Consider the following 14,396-nt stretch of genomic DNA (forward strand, 5'->3'; position numbering starts at 1 on the left):
GTGGACCCCAACCCAGGTTCTGAGAATGTGTTTGGAAAAGATGGATTGAGCAAAGAGCATCCACCCTGGGAGATCTGGAACTGGAGAGCCCAGAGGCTGAGTTAGAAGACCAAGCTGGGGTAGGACTCTGAGGGAAGTCACCACTCAAGAGGAGCAGGGACATTCTCAGCTTACACATTATAGGGAAGAGGAGGGGATGCTCAGAGAGAGGCTGAGATAAGTCCAACAGGGCTCATGAGCACGCCCTGGGGGCACAGACGGGCAGAGGTGACCCTGTCTGTGTCCAGACCAGTCCCTGGATGCCCAGCCTTTGCCCAGCAGCCTTGTGAGGAGCCATCTCTCCTCCCAGCTACCCCTTCTTCTTTGCCTGCTCTGTTAGCAGTCCCAAGATTAGCCACCAGGCTGAGTCTCCGTGGACACTTATTTCTGTCTTGTTTAATTAGAGGCTGTGCAGGGTCCACTCACCCGCCTTCCCCAAAAGGATGCAAGAGTTGGAAACAGGTGTCTTTCTCTTGGAGCTCTGCCCACCGCCCCCTCATTTTCTCTGCTAGGACTGGAGCCCAGCACTCACTGCTCCAGCACCTGCACTGTTAACTACAGCCTGGTGCGGCGCCTGTGGGCGGTCAGTGGTGGCGGGGAGGAGCACGAGGCAGCAATGGCCAGGGCCACAGACCATTGGCGCATCAGCCTTCCAAGCTTTCACACTGTCCTTTCCCCCTGCTGCTTCTGCATCTCATTTCAGGCCAGCTGGAGGATAGAAAGTTCCTGGTGGCCTCTGCAGGTGATTGTAGCACCAGCACGAGCCTGGGCTTTTAGGTCCTGGGCCTGTCTGGCCACTTCACCCCTTCAGATGGCTCCAGAGCACCAAGAGGGCGAGGCCTAGGTTCTTGCCCTGGGGAAGTCTGCCAGGCACCCTGTGGCCCTCAGCTCTAGCCCACAGCCCTGCATGACATCTGGGCCCTAAGGTGGCCACTGTATTGTCTCAGGATGTCCATGTGGGCAGTTAAAATACCTGCTGCCACCTGCACCCAGAGCAAGCCTTCTCCTCTGCTGCTCTAGATGGTACAGCCCAGAGGAGGTGGCCGAGCTGACCAGCTCCACAGCACCTTCTTATAGTCACAGAGCCATTTCCCCTAGGTGCTCACCCACAGATTTCGCCAGCATCTCCAAGGGCCTCAATAAAGAAGATGCTTCCCCAAGAGGAAGGAGGGCCCCTCTGCCCATTGTCCCCACAATGGGAATGTCCTTGCAGACACAGAGGGGACTCTCTCCTTTGCTCCCAAGTGTGACCTCAGCATTCATGTACCTGGGCTGCATTTATATCCTTCCTGGTGCCCAAAGAGGCAGAGAGATGGGCATGCCAGGGCTGACCCCTGCTGGAGTGCTCCCTTGCTTGAAGCTGTGGGTGGGGCAGGTACAGGGAGTAAGATCTTGTAGGGAGGGCTGGTGGGGGCTGACAGAAGGGTCTTGTTACGTTGCCAGATTTGGCTTTAAACGTGGAGAATGAGCCAGGTGTGGTGTGGCCAGTAGAACTCTGCTGGGGGCTTCTGGAAAGACAAAGCACACAGGAAGAGATGGCCCAGATGCTGTGGATGCAGGCTGGATGCGAGGCCAAGAACAGTGTGTCTGTCCTGGGACCATGAGAGGACACTCCGAGGACAGCAGAGCAAAGAGCAGGGCAGCCTGAGTCTGGCACGACACTGACCCTGGACGTGCTCACAAGCGCTGACAACTGGGACAGATGGGACAGCTGGACAGGAGCCCACTGCAACAGGTTCCTCAGCAGTGTCCCTGCTGCCACGCGTGCTTGCTCAGCACAGCAGCCCAAGGCGAAGGGCCTTGCTAACTCCTGAGTCAGGTCCTGTCCTCCTTTGCCCAGAACCCAGTGAAATGCAAGCCAGAGTCCCAGTGACCTGGTGACCTGCCCCCATCTCAGACCTGCCACCTTCCACTCACCACTCTCTCACTCGGCACCAGTCTCCGCAGGCCTGCCGCCCTCCCTCTGCCTGCAGCGCCCTTCCTGTAGGTCCTTATGGACACATCACCACCTCAGTGACGTATTTACAGTGTTTAAACTCCACTTCCGCACCTCCTCCCCCACTGAACTTTTCTCCTCACTTTACTGCAGTCCACACATCCTTTCTACTTCCTTATTTGTTAGTCTCCTCTAGGGAGAATTTGGGCTCTGTGAGTTCAGAGCCTTTGTCTGTTTCACTCACTGCTGTACCCCAGTGACTGTGACATTTGTGCACGGCGGCACCCGGCACTGGTCTGTTGAACGAGCACGTGTGTATGTACATCTGTGTATATATGTGCAGATGTAGATGTAGATTTCCAGAATATATAAAGAACTCATACAAATCAAAAAGACCCAATTTTTTAAAAATGGGCAAGAGACTTGAGGAAGCATTTCACAAGAAAGGATCTCCAAAATGGTGATAAATGTAAGAAAAAGGAAATAACACTCAACTACATTCGTCATCGGGGAAGGAAAATTAAAACCACAGTGTGACAGCACCGTACACCCACCAGAATGGCTAAAATGAAAAGACAGAAAATGCCAAGCGCCGGTGAGGCTGTGACCCAATGGAAACTCCCAGCCACTGACAGCAGGAGCAAGACCGAGTGGAGCCACGTGGGAAGACAGCTGACAGTGTCTGGGAAAGCTGGGCATGTGCAGGCCAGGGCTCCCTCCCGGCGTGTAGCCCCGCTAGAAATGCTTACATAGTCACACCAAAGGCACATTGAAGAGCCTTTATAGCAGCACTGTTCACGATGGCTCCTAACTGGGAGGCAGCCAGCTGCCCTCCAAGTGAGCTGTGCTGTACTCATCCAGAGGAGCCCCGCAGCAGAGAGACTGGACAAAGTCAACCACCACAAGGACCAGTCTCACCACATCGCATGCAGCTAAAAGAGCCAGACACGAAAGAACATCTAATCAGGATCCCGTGTACATGAAGCTCCGATGGGGCTGCTGGGGCCAGTGCCAGTCACCCATGCATTCATCCCACGAAAAATCACCAGAGCTTCACACTTCTGACTCATACACTTTTCTGTACGTACATTACACTTCAAAATGATTTATGTTAAAAAAAAAAAAAGTTGAGAAAGAGAAAAAATAATAATGCAGGTCAGGCAGAAGCCACCTGAGCTCAGGGACCTTCTGAGTCTACCGTGGGCCACACCAGAAAGAAGCTGGCTTGAAGAAGGAGCATTTCAGGGACACTGGGGCCTTGGCCTCCCTCTCTTCATCTGCCCAAGACCAAAGGCCCCTCTGTTGAAAACACTTGCTCCATTCTTTTAAGAGGTACAACCTGCAAGATGTTGGTTTTGGAAGATGAAAGGTGGCCTAAATTGGGTTGGCTGATCTTACAGAACAGAGGAAGCAGGATCCCAAGTGCCCCCACAGGATTGTTGACAAGGACAACAAAGACCTGGCAGAGGCTAAGACCTCAGAGGCTTGGGATCCAGCATCAGGGGAGGCCCAGCTGCTGGTAGGCACAGGTGCAAGTCTGTATGACACCTGTGGGATCACACAGGAGCAGGTACTGAGGGTGAGGGGGCAGGTGAAGGTCGGGCTCTGCTTTCTGCACTGACTCCCCTCCCCCTGCCCCTTCATCCTCCAGGGCAGCTACAGGCAGAGCTCCAGCTTCAATCCTCAGCACAAGGGACAAGGCATGTGACTCTCTCAGTTACTGTTTTCAGGTATAAAGCAGGGTTCGTGACACCCAACTATCCGAGTGGTTGGTAAAATACAAAGCAAAACAAACCAAACACTTCTAGAAACTTCTAGAAACTTCTAGTTCCAAGGTCTCACACCGTGCAGAGGCCCTCTGCCTCCCCTGGGAGAAGTCCTGGACTGTCTACACTCAGGAGCCCTTGCTAAAAGCATTTAACAGGAACCTGAATGACACAGTGTGGCCTGTGGGCCCGTCAGCTCTCTTAGTGTGGCCACTGGTCCCCCTGTGGAGTTCCTATGCAAGCACACCCATGAGCCCCATGGCAGTTGTGCCCAACACCCAGGGAAGGGCAGGGAGTGCCAGTTCTCCTCAGCTGCTGACCCTATCCCCAAGGAACCTGGACCAGTTGGGCACTATTTGATGTCCCTTGGGGAAGCCACACAGGCCTCTGCATTTCCCTAAAACCATGCCATTAACACTCCCCTTTGGAGAATAATATTCTAAGCAAACAAATCACTAATGGATTTAGGCACCACTGAAGCAAAAGGTGTGGGGGTAGGGGTGGGGAAGACAGCTAACCTTCTGATGTCCCCTCATACAGAGGTAACAGCTCTGCCTTAATAAATGACACCCCAGCCCTACCCCAGGCAGGAACCTTCCAGTCCTCCTCCCTGCAGCCTTTGTCCTTGGACTGTGGCCCTTCTCTTGGTCCTGACATGATAACAGACTGAGGGAAAGCTGTCCACCTGCCCTGAGGGTGTGTAACTAGCAGTACAGCACGTGTGTAACCCAGCATATAACTAACTGTAACTCAGGGCTCGCATCCCCTCTGCCCAGCCCTTCCTGCCCTCCGCATGCCTGCCCCTGCCCCTCCCCATGAGCAGGGATCAATGGTGGCAGAAGTTCAGAGGGACAAGGTGAGCTACCTGGGGACCGATGCCAGGGATGGGCATCATCTTTGGGAGTGGTGCTGGGGTCCTCAGGGGCTTCCTCGCTTCCGTACACCTCTATACCTCAACACCCACATTGGGAAAACAAGACATTACCTGGAAGGGCCCAGAGAGCCCTTGCCACTGAAAGACCCCCAAGGGCTAGAGGCCCGGTACACCTCCCCCCACTCGGCCTGGCTCCCACTCACCCTCTCCGTCCACACTGCAAGTGCCCTGGGTCTGCATCTGGAGGGTGCAATTCCCCAGGGCACCTGGGGGCCCCTAGGGCAGAGGCTGGGGGGACACAGAGATCCTGGTTCTCCGGAGGGAACCCTGTTCCTGCAAAGAGAGAGAACTTGCCTTTGGAGAGAGCACTGGGGTGTGTAAGGAGAATGGTCCGTGCCCCTAGCCTGGCCTCCACTTCCAGAGAGGGAGAAAACTTAGGTAGGAGGGTCCTCTCTCCATCCCGGTGAGGTACCTCGGTGGGACCCAGGCCATTTGGGAGAGATGGAAAGAGGTAGGCCTGCCTGTGAGCACCTGTGGGTCCTGTCCTCCCAGAGAAGGGGTGGAGGTCGGTTCCTAGTAGTGTCCCCCACCTGGGCATGCTCCCTGGGTCCTGCTGCCCCTTCGCACCGAGTCTCCCCCAATCCTGGCTGGCAGAGGTGGGCGGAGCATGGACCACAGCCCCCCACACAGACCAGATCACCAGGCAGAGGCAGAGGGACCCACCACAGGACGCTGCCCTGGTGCCCACCAGTGGGTGGGTCGACCTAGAACCCAACATGGGGGTGGGCGAGCGAGCACCACCCGTGCTGCTAGAGGCCACACACTGGCCATTCCCATGCCCCACAAAAAGATTCCTGCTCATGAAGAAATAAGTTAATTTCTCACAAGCGAGGCTTCCCTTTGGGTGACACTCGCTGGCCAGGCCAGCTTAGGAGTGAGGTGCTTCTTTCTCCTGTCTCTGAGTGACACCAGCCGCTAGCATTTATCCTCTGAGAACACGGAAGGAGCGAGAACACTCTCCCGAGGAAAGGTGGGGAGAATGGCATCCCGGGAAGGAAGCCCAGACATGCGGCCCTGACCAGCAGCGGCGGTGGAAGCTGCAGAGGAAGCCGACTGCTCTCCCCTGTCAGGTTCCCTCCGGGCCAGAGCAGCAAGGCCCCACCTGCCAGTGGCACCCCAGAAGTTTCCATTCCTCTGACACAGACATTCAGCCCTGACGTTGAGGAGCCTGGTTTCATAATCAGCAGTGGTTGTCTTCAGAGACCATTCCCTCTGCTAAGGGGATGCCTCTAGGTTTGGCAGCCATGCTGCCAGAAAGCTGACCCTGGAGGCGTCACAGGGAGGTCTGAGGTGAGACTTCTGGATCCTGCAGTGTCCTGGGTCTGGGGGAAAAGAGACCCTGAGGATGGGCCCTCTCGAGCTGCAGGACCTTGGGCTGGGCAGTCCTCTGGCCTTGGGGGACAGCAGACCGCTCCGTCCAGGACAGTGGTTTGTCTCTGGGCGGTGGGGAAGTAGGGACTCACGGCGACCTGCCCATGGACTGTGATATCACTAGCAGACAGCCAGGTCACAGCTTCTGTGAGCTTCAGTCCATCCGCCTCAACCCTGACTGAAAACAACACTCGTGCTTTCTCACAAGATGGAGCTAAGAGCCAAATCTGAATTGGGCAAACCAGCTGAGAGGACTGTAAGAGTGCCTCCCAGGGAGGGCGTGAGGGCAGGACATGTGGGCGGCCCAACTGGCCCAGCGTGGGGGGGAGGAGGGGCGGCAGAGGGGGCGCGGCATCTGGTGAGCACCAAATCAGGGACAACACGGGGAGAAGGCGCAAGGGCAGAGGGAGGGACCACTGGGTCTAGCATTTCCCCTTTCTCCATCCTCCAGGGAGCCAGCAGATGTGCCTTGTTCCCATGCAGGGGCTGGGAATCCGTCTGCATCTGAAGGCCTTGGCGAAGCGTGAGTGCAGGAGAGCCCAGACCACTGTCCTCTGCTTCTGTCACGGGGCGTCACTCCCACCCACTTCATCTGACCTCACCTTCACACCTGCCCCAGCCCTGTCAGTGACCATGACGATGGCATGGAGCAGGGGCCCCTCGGTGGAGCTGCTATCTGGGTTTGCACCAACCCATAAAGCAACGCAGTTTGGGACACAGCCTCCGCACGACTTGCAGGTGAGGAGATGGGGCCCAAGGCAGTGCAAACCTGGGGCCAGCCTTTCTCCTGAGACTCTTGTGCTCCCCGGCCAGTGCTCCCCACTGGGCTTCAGGAGAGCAGGGTTCCAGGGTCAACGCCGAGCAAACACTGGGCTCTCTAACTAGGGCTTCTCAGTGTCTTGTAGATCCAGGAAGGGCTGGAAATTCTAGTCCTTGCCATGCCTTTGTAAGAATTAGGCCAAAGCACCGCTTGCTCCAGGAGGGCATGGCCACAAGCAGAAGGTGAGCTGCCTTTCAGCCCACTCGCCCCTTGGCCTGCCGTCCCTGTGTGGCAGCCACGTTCTGGAGGAGCACAGGATTGCACATTTCTCAGGGGTATTTGACTGCAGAGCTGCTAACTCCCAAAAGTTCCAGGAGAGCCTGCGGCAGCTGAGGAAGACCCTTCTGACGTCCCCCCATGATGGCTGGCCACTCTGGTCTGCCTGCGCACCCACCCCTGGTCCCAGTGCGGATCTGCAGCACTTGGGCCTGACTCCATGTCTGCCCCAACCAAGTCCAGCCTCCTGGGTCAGCGCTGCCCTGGAGGAGGCCCCTGCCGGGCAGGAAACGCTTAATGTGCGTCCCTCTTCAATCATCTGAGAATCCGAATCTCCATCCACACAAACGCATTCCTCTGGGAAATGCCTCACGGTACCACAGACGATTCCTAATGTCTTTCACACAAGGGTTCCAAGAATCCATCCGTTTGCTTCTGCCTCTTGGAGGCCAAGAGGACAAGACATCTCCTGAAGCTCTTCCGCCTCTGCTAGCTCTGCAGGCCTGAGGTCCACCCCAGCCCTCCCCAGCCCAGGACTCAACGGCAGGGCACCATGGAGGTGCCGCAGACACAGGGACAGAACAGGCGGGAATGCAGGGCTGGGAGGTTCCTTCAGACAGATGCTCTTACGCCTGAACAAATCCTCCCAGAACTTGCAGAAAAGGCACCTGCCAGGCCCAGTCCTCAGAGATCCTGCCTCCATGGGTGTGTGGGGACTCACTGCTCCTGGAGACAGCAGCAGACCCTGAACTGAGGAGGAGAGCAGGGCCACGGGACTGAGGAGCAAGGCACAGAGGGGCCTGCCAGAAGCCATTAAGGGAGAGGAGGGCAGGGACATCAGGCAGCAGAACCCAGGGAGACTCAAGGGGCTGGGGGTGAGGGTGGAAAGGTCTGGCAGGAGGGTGCTGGGCCACCAAGGCAGGCAGGGACTGGAGGAGGTGACCGCCCCAGATGAAATAGATCATGACATAAACCACGCACTCATAAGGAGCCTAAGGGAAGTGTCTGTGGGGGTGCTGAGGGCAAGGGGTGTTAAGGGAAAGAAAGAGACCTTTCCTCCATAAAGCTCTCAACACACACCCCATCATCTACACTGAGGACTGCCTAGAAAACCCAGTGAGACAGGGATGAGGTGTGAATGTCCTTCTGCACCCTGCAGAGAGCCTCCGCCTCCCAGCCCCACAGAGGGGGAGGGGCTCGGGCTCACGCAAACCAAGAAGCAGGAAAACCCATCAACAAGGAGAAAATTGCTTCATGGCAACAAAAGGCCCTGAGTAATCAATTTTCACCTGTGAAATCTGCAAAATTAACGTTAAAGGTAAGGCAAAGTGTTAGCCCAAGTGACGGGGAAGACCAGGGTAGGAAAAGGACAGAAGTGGGTGACAGAGATGGGTTTCCACAAGGCGCCTCGCACGAGAAAAGCCACTTCTTGACAGCAGGCATGGTTTAAAACACATCCAGGCGTGTGTTTGTGTGCGCTCGTGCACATGTGACTTTGTATGTGAGCACGTGTTTGTGCGTGTATTTGGACGTGTTGTGTGAACACACGTGTACACGTGTGTGTGTGCTTATAGAACAGACTGGCACATACACCCTGAAAGGTTAACAAGGGTGTGTGCTCGCACTGGCTTCTGCTCACGTCCTTGGCTCCTCTTCTCTTCATTTATCCTTGTCAAGTACGTCCCAAATTTTCTCCAAAGAACATGAATGCTCTGTCATCCACTGAACACATGCATGTTCTCTTTCTAAAACCAAGACTTGAAGCTCGAGCCCCCTGTCAGGCTCCTGGAAAAGGGAAATGTCCTCAGGCCAGCTGGATGTAATCAAGGTGTGGGGGGTGCCCAGGGCAGATGGGGTGGGGAGCATGGGAGGTCAGAGAAGCTGAGGAGCATCCTGGCTGGGTGTCAGGAAAGGCTGCATCAGGGAGCATGGCTCCACAGGAGCAGCATCGTCCAGACCCATGGGTCCTCGGAGGAGCAATCTCTCCTCTCTGTCATAAAGAACCTGGAAGAATTTGGCTCGCCGCCTCGCCCCTGGGTGGGGGTGCTCATGCGATGATCATCACTGCATCTGCACATCCCGCTAACTTTGCCTTATGGCTGGCCAACCAGAAGGCTCTACTTGGTGGCAGGCAGGGACATATGCTGTGGGAGCTGGTGGGGGGCAGGCAAGTGGCCCCTGAGAGAGCCTGGCAGGAGCCCTCCTCTCCACCCAGGCAGGTTCTCCCTGTCCCGGGGACATGTCCACTTGATTCTTACCTTTGCTGACAGCATAGAGCCTGACTTGGGGCTCGATCTCATGATCTGAGCCAAAACTAAGAGTCGGACACTTAAGTGACTAAGCCACTGAGGTGACCCTTCACTTACTCATTTTTAAAAAGTTAATGAACAAAACATAAATAAATAAAAATAATTTTTTAAAAAGTTAACAAACATTTACTACGTGCCACATTCTCAGAGATGTGGTCACTGCTCTCAGGGTTTATGCTCAGGGCCATGGGAGCAAGGCATGGTAAACATGTAAACAAATGAACAAGATAGGGCTGGTGACAAGAAAGGCACTAACAGAGGCTGTGGTCATAGGAGGCCTCCCTGGGAGGCAAGCCTGGAGCGGAGGCCCTGATGCTGAGATGTTGGAGCCATCCTGTAAAAGTACCAGGAGGCATGCCAGGCAGCAGGTGCAAAGGCCCCAAAGCTGGAAAGAGCTCGGTGCATCCAAGGCACAGAAAAGCCAATGTGGGAGCCTGTAGTGAGAGACACCTGGACACTTATGGCTGTGCTGCAAACTCCCCAGAAGCTCAGCACAGTGGCTGAGTCTGGGGCTGGGCTAGCTGGGAGGCTCTCACATCTTCTGTCATAGAAAGCCTTGCAAGGTTCTGACACCACGGCCCGGAGCGGCCCCCATACAACTGAGGTGCCAGCTTTAACCCATTTGAGGCTGACCTGGCAGTAGCTCTTTTTCAGCTGGATGGAAGCTTCCCTGTTTAGACCCAGCCTAGCCATCCGTGTGCAGCACAGGGCCTCCTGGCATTGGGTTGGCTGCTCCTGGCTCTGCCTCTCCTCCAGGCCTGAGGCCAGACCTAGCCCCGACCTCCTGCGGGGGTCATGAGGATCCCCTGCAGTGGAGGGCTGACTTTTCCGATCAAACCTTTATTTCTTAAAAGGGGGAAAGGAGGGGTGCCTGGGTGGCTCAGTCAGTTAAGCATCCGACTCTTGATTTAGGCTCAAGTCATGGTCTCATTCACTGACAGCTCCAGGCTGACAGCACAGAGCCTGCCTGGGATTCTCTCTCTCTCCCTCTCTCTCTGTCCCTCCCCCTCCCAGCTCTCAAAATAAATAAACATTTGAAATGGAGGGCTGGTGAGAGCCAGGTGCTCCTGGGTGGGTGGCAAGGACCATGAGGGATGAGCCAAGAAGACTGTTCTAAAAGGTGAAAATAGGGAGGGGGCTGGGCTGGGAGTGTGTGCAGAACCAGAGAAATAGGGGTAGCATGTGTAGGCAGTTCCTTCCAGAAGTGTGGATGAGAAGAAGTTGGAAGACAGCTCAAGAAGGGTGGGACTGTGTGATTATGGGTCTGGACAAGTGCAGAGGCCAGTAGGAAATGGGGACAGGGAGGCTGAAGTTGGGGAGCAGGGAGGAGGTAGAGCAAGGAGGCAAGGCCATAGGGTGTGACAGGCCAGGGTCAGGTCCAAGCACTGGCCCACACAATGGCTGAGGGCTCCATCCACAGGGAAGGGCCAAGTGGAAGAGCAGACAGGTGCCCGCAGGGACTGGGAGCCAGGAGGAACTCCAGGAGCATGTGGGGCAGGAGGCTGGGAGCTGGCCCGGCACAAGGGGAAACTAAGAGCCCCGTGAGACAGGAGTCATCTCCCCATTTGCTGACAGTTCTGAGCACCCCAGGCCAGGCTGGACCTGAACATTGCCCCCACCCCCAACACACACACACACACACACACACACACGCACACACAAGGGATCTCAATTGTGAGCTCTCTGGCAGCCTCCTCTGGGGACTGTGGGCAGTAGCCAGGTGACCTTGTGGAGAGGAGAGGACACAGCCCTGTGATCTGGCCCCACCATACCTTCTCTGGGCACCCCTAAGATGTTGCCAGTCCCCTGTTCCCCCTGTTCCTGGAACAACCACATGAGGAGCTGACCTAGATGTGTTTGTGAGGAGAAGAGCACTTTACAGTTGTACAGCTGTTTTCCGGCTTCCGGGGCCCTCCCCACGGAGCAGGGAGGGTGTGAGGCCTGACTCTCACAGTGACTATGGTCTCTCCAGGACTGATACCCAGGATGGCCCTGCCCCCAACCTGGCTGGCCTGAGGGTACATAGAGGGCAGGCAACCTAAGCCTCCACCTGGCCCAGCCCCAGCCCCAGGCAGGGAAACTGAGGACAGAGAGGGCACAGGACAGGAAGGCAGCACCATCCCTCCCCCTTGGAGGGCCCAGGCTGGCCATCTTAGTGGGGTCATCATGGACACCAGAACAGGGCCCTGGGGACACCTAGCTGACAGAAAAGAGGGATTGTGCCTGGGGCCCATGAGTGCTGCTGCTTTAGAACCAGAGGCCAGGGATACAGAGATGCAGGAGGCCAGGCCCCACTGCCCTGCATGGGCCCCCAGCATGTTCCACCCACACTGAGGTCACATGGCCCTAATGACAGAGGGCCAGGTGGTGGATGCGGCAGCAGCATCAGCACAGCTGAATCCTTCCTACCTGGAAACCACAAGCCCGTGAAGTGGGCATGCTGTCCCCTGGGAGACTTCAGCAAGGAGAGGGTGGTGAGCCAGCCCCCTCATCTGACCTGCCTGGAGTGCCAGCCCCACCTTTCTGCCCAGCAGCCTTCCGATGTCACTCTGCAGAATCAGAGGAGGCCAGCTGCAGGGCCTTGAGAGATTACCAGTCCAGTTGGGGAAACAGAGGCTCACTCAGGGGCAGGGATTGCCCAAGGTCTCACAACAGGCCTGTGGCCTCCGGCCAGCTTTGGGGAGGGTGCAGTAAGCTGCTTGGATACAGTCCCTGTGCCACACAGCCACCTGTACCAGGGTTCTGCAGTTGCTGGGCTGGCCCCTTGTCCCTTCATCTTGTGCCAGAAGGAACTATTTATGGATTCCAATGTCTGTTTATTCTTCTCACAAAAGCATTTTTGAAATATTGAGATAACCAAAGTCCACACAAGTCATGCTTGCATTTCCAAAGTCATAGTGCAAGCATTTGGACTCTGTCCAAAAAGAAAATGCCAGCAGCCCAGAGGCTAGTCCCTCTAGTGGGTGCAAGGAAGGGTCCGGGGGACAGGCAGGCCCTGGCTTGGGATCCAGAGGAGAGAAGCAGGGACCCTAGGGAATCCTGAGACATCTTTCTGGGAATGAGGGATGACACAGACATGGGAAGACAGTGGTTCCCTTGATTCCAAGAGAAAGAGGGAGTATGTAGTCCCAAGCCCCCCTCCTGCCATCCATAACTGTGGGTTTTGAGAAGTGAGGAAGAAGTGAGGGTTCTCACTGATTCATACCCCATCCTAATGGTCTCTGCCTCCTTGCCCCATCCCTTCCTTTAAAGTTTATTTATTTATCTTGAGGGAGGGAGGGAGAGAGAGAGAGAGAGAGAGCCTGCATGCAAGCAGAGGAAGTAGACTTCTCACTGTCAGTGCAGAGCCAGATGTGGGCCTTGATCCTGCGAACCATGAGACCATGACCTGAGCTGAAATCAAGAGCCAGATGCTTAACCAACTGACCCACCCAGACGCCTCCCTTCCATTTCAGTGAGATGTAACTTCTCACAGCTGAGCCTCAGACCAGGAGCCCGATACCAGGAGCTCCACAGCACTCCACTCCAGGGCGCCTGGCCCCACCCAGCCTCACAGGAGTCCTTGGGGACCTGCCCGCATGCATAGCCTCCAGCCACTAAGACACTTTGCTGTGCATATATGTCCTAGGTCTCCCAAAGCCTCCCTCTTGGAGGAGAATAGAGGCTTCTAGAATCCCTTGGGCAAAGGCACACAGAGGCCCACCCCTTGTGCACTGTGGGCAGTGATCTGGACCCAGTGCAGCCCCTGAGCCGGGGAGCAGGGGGGTGGAGCAGAGGCCGAACAGGCAGAGGTGTGCTGGGGCCTGATGCAGGTACGTTTGAGCTCCGTGTTCAGAAAACGTTTTAACCACAACATATGAACATATGGTCTCCTACGCTTGAGCTTCTCTATTTACTTCACTCACTTCAAATATTTTGGATAGTTACATTGCATTTCTTGACAGTTTACTTATACTTTATTATAGGTTTGAGGAAGAGTTTGGGTCCCTCCTCTGATTTCCTTGCCCATTGTCCTGTCCACACACCTATAAATAGTCCTTCGAAGGTTCTGCAACCCTGAAGGGGCTCCAGGGCCACCATGAAGGTCCTGGGGGTTCTCCCCTAGCCCTCTTCATTTTGGGCAAGAGGCTGTCCATGATGGAAAGGGAGGCCCTGACGGCCACTTGGGCACCTGACCAGGGGAGGAGCACTGGAGTACCCCTGAAGGAGCATCCAGAGGGGAGGCTAGTTGGACTGACAGGTGTGTGAGCAGGTAGTGAGCCTCTGGGAGTTGTTCCCTCCTCCCCCGGGAGGGCTGCGGCTGCCTGCTGATGAGCATCTGTGCACAGCCAGAGTCGATCTTGAGCAGGAGAAAATAATGCCCCAGGCTGGCAGAACAGGACTCAGTGCCAACTGGACATGAGGTAACCCCCGTGTGCACAAACATACTCCTGCGCAGACACAAACGTTCCTGGTAGGGCTCGCTCTCTCTGTCTCAGAATCGCTGGCTCTTAGAAGGATGCTGCTGTACCCTCTCCACTTGCCCCAGACAGCTGTGATCCCCGGACCAGCACCCCCGGTTCCTAGCCCTCACTATCTGAGTGGTGGCCCAGGGCCAGGACTAGACAGGACACAGTGAAGTCACAGAGCTGAGACAAAGCATGTGCTTGCCCTGTTCCCTCTGCGGACCCAGCACCTGTCCTGAGGAGCCTGTGGGAGGGAGAGTGGTGGGTGTGGCCTGCAGAGAAGTGTTCTTCATTCTCCCAGCCAGCACCAACAGTACAGAAGATTGTACAAGAAAAAGTAAGTCCTCTCTCACCCCAGGCTCCAGGCCCTCCCCAGAGACATCCGCTATTAACAGTGTCTTTGTGCAACCTTCCAGAATCACTGTGTTCATGAAATGATTTACATGGGCATACAGGGTTCTTTTTCTGGACCACAGGGCTCTCACTTCATAGAATATTTTCAACCTGCTCTTTTCTCTGGGCAACTCCTCAGGTTCTGTACTAGTTGCAGGACATTCTAT

At 55.8% G+C, this 14,396-nt stretch overlaps 1 protein-coding gene across 1 annotated transcript in view; it reads right to left on the reverse strand.

Moving 5' to 3' along the window:
• Window positions 1–14,396, reverse strand: part of RASGEF1A (RasGEF domain family member 1A) — an 84,110-nt gene that overhangs the window by 34,330 nt on the left and 35,384 nt on the right. The gene's annotated exons all lie outside the window — the stretch shown is intronic.

This window comes from Hyaena hyaena, unplaced genomic scaffold (genome assembly GCF_003009895.1).
Source record: "Hyaena hyaena isolate Hyena2069 unplaced genomic scaffold, ASM300989v1 scaffold_631, whole genome shotgun sequence".
In the NCBI taxonomy this organism is placed as follows: Eukaryota; Metazoa; Chordata; class Mammalia; order Carnivora; family Hyaenidae; genus Hyaena; species Hyaena hyaena.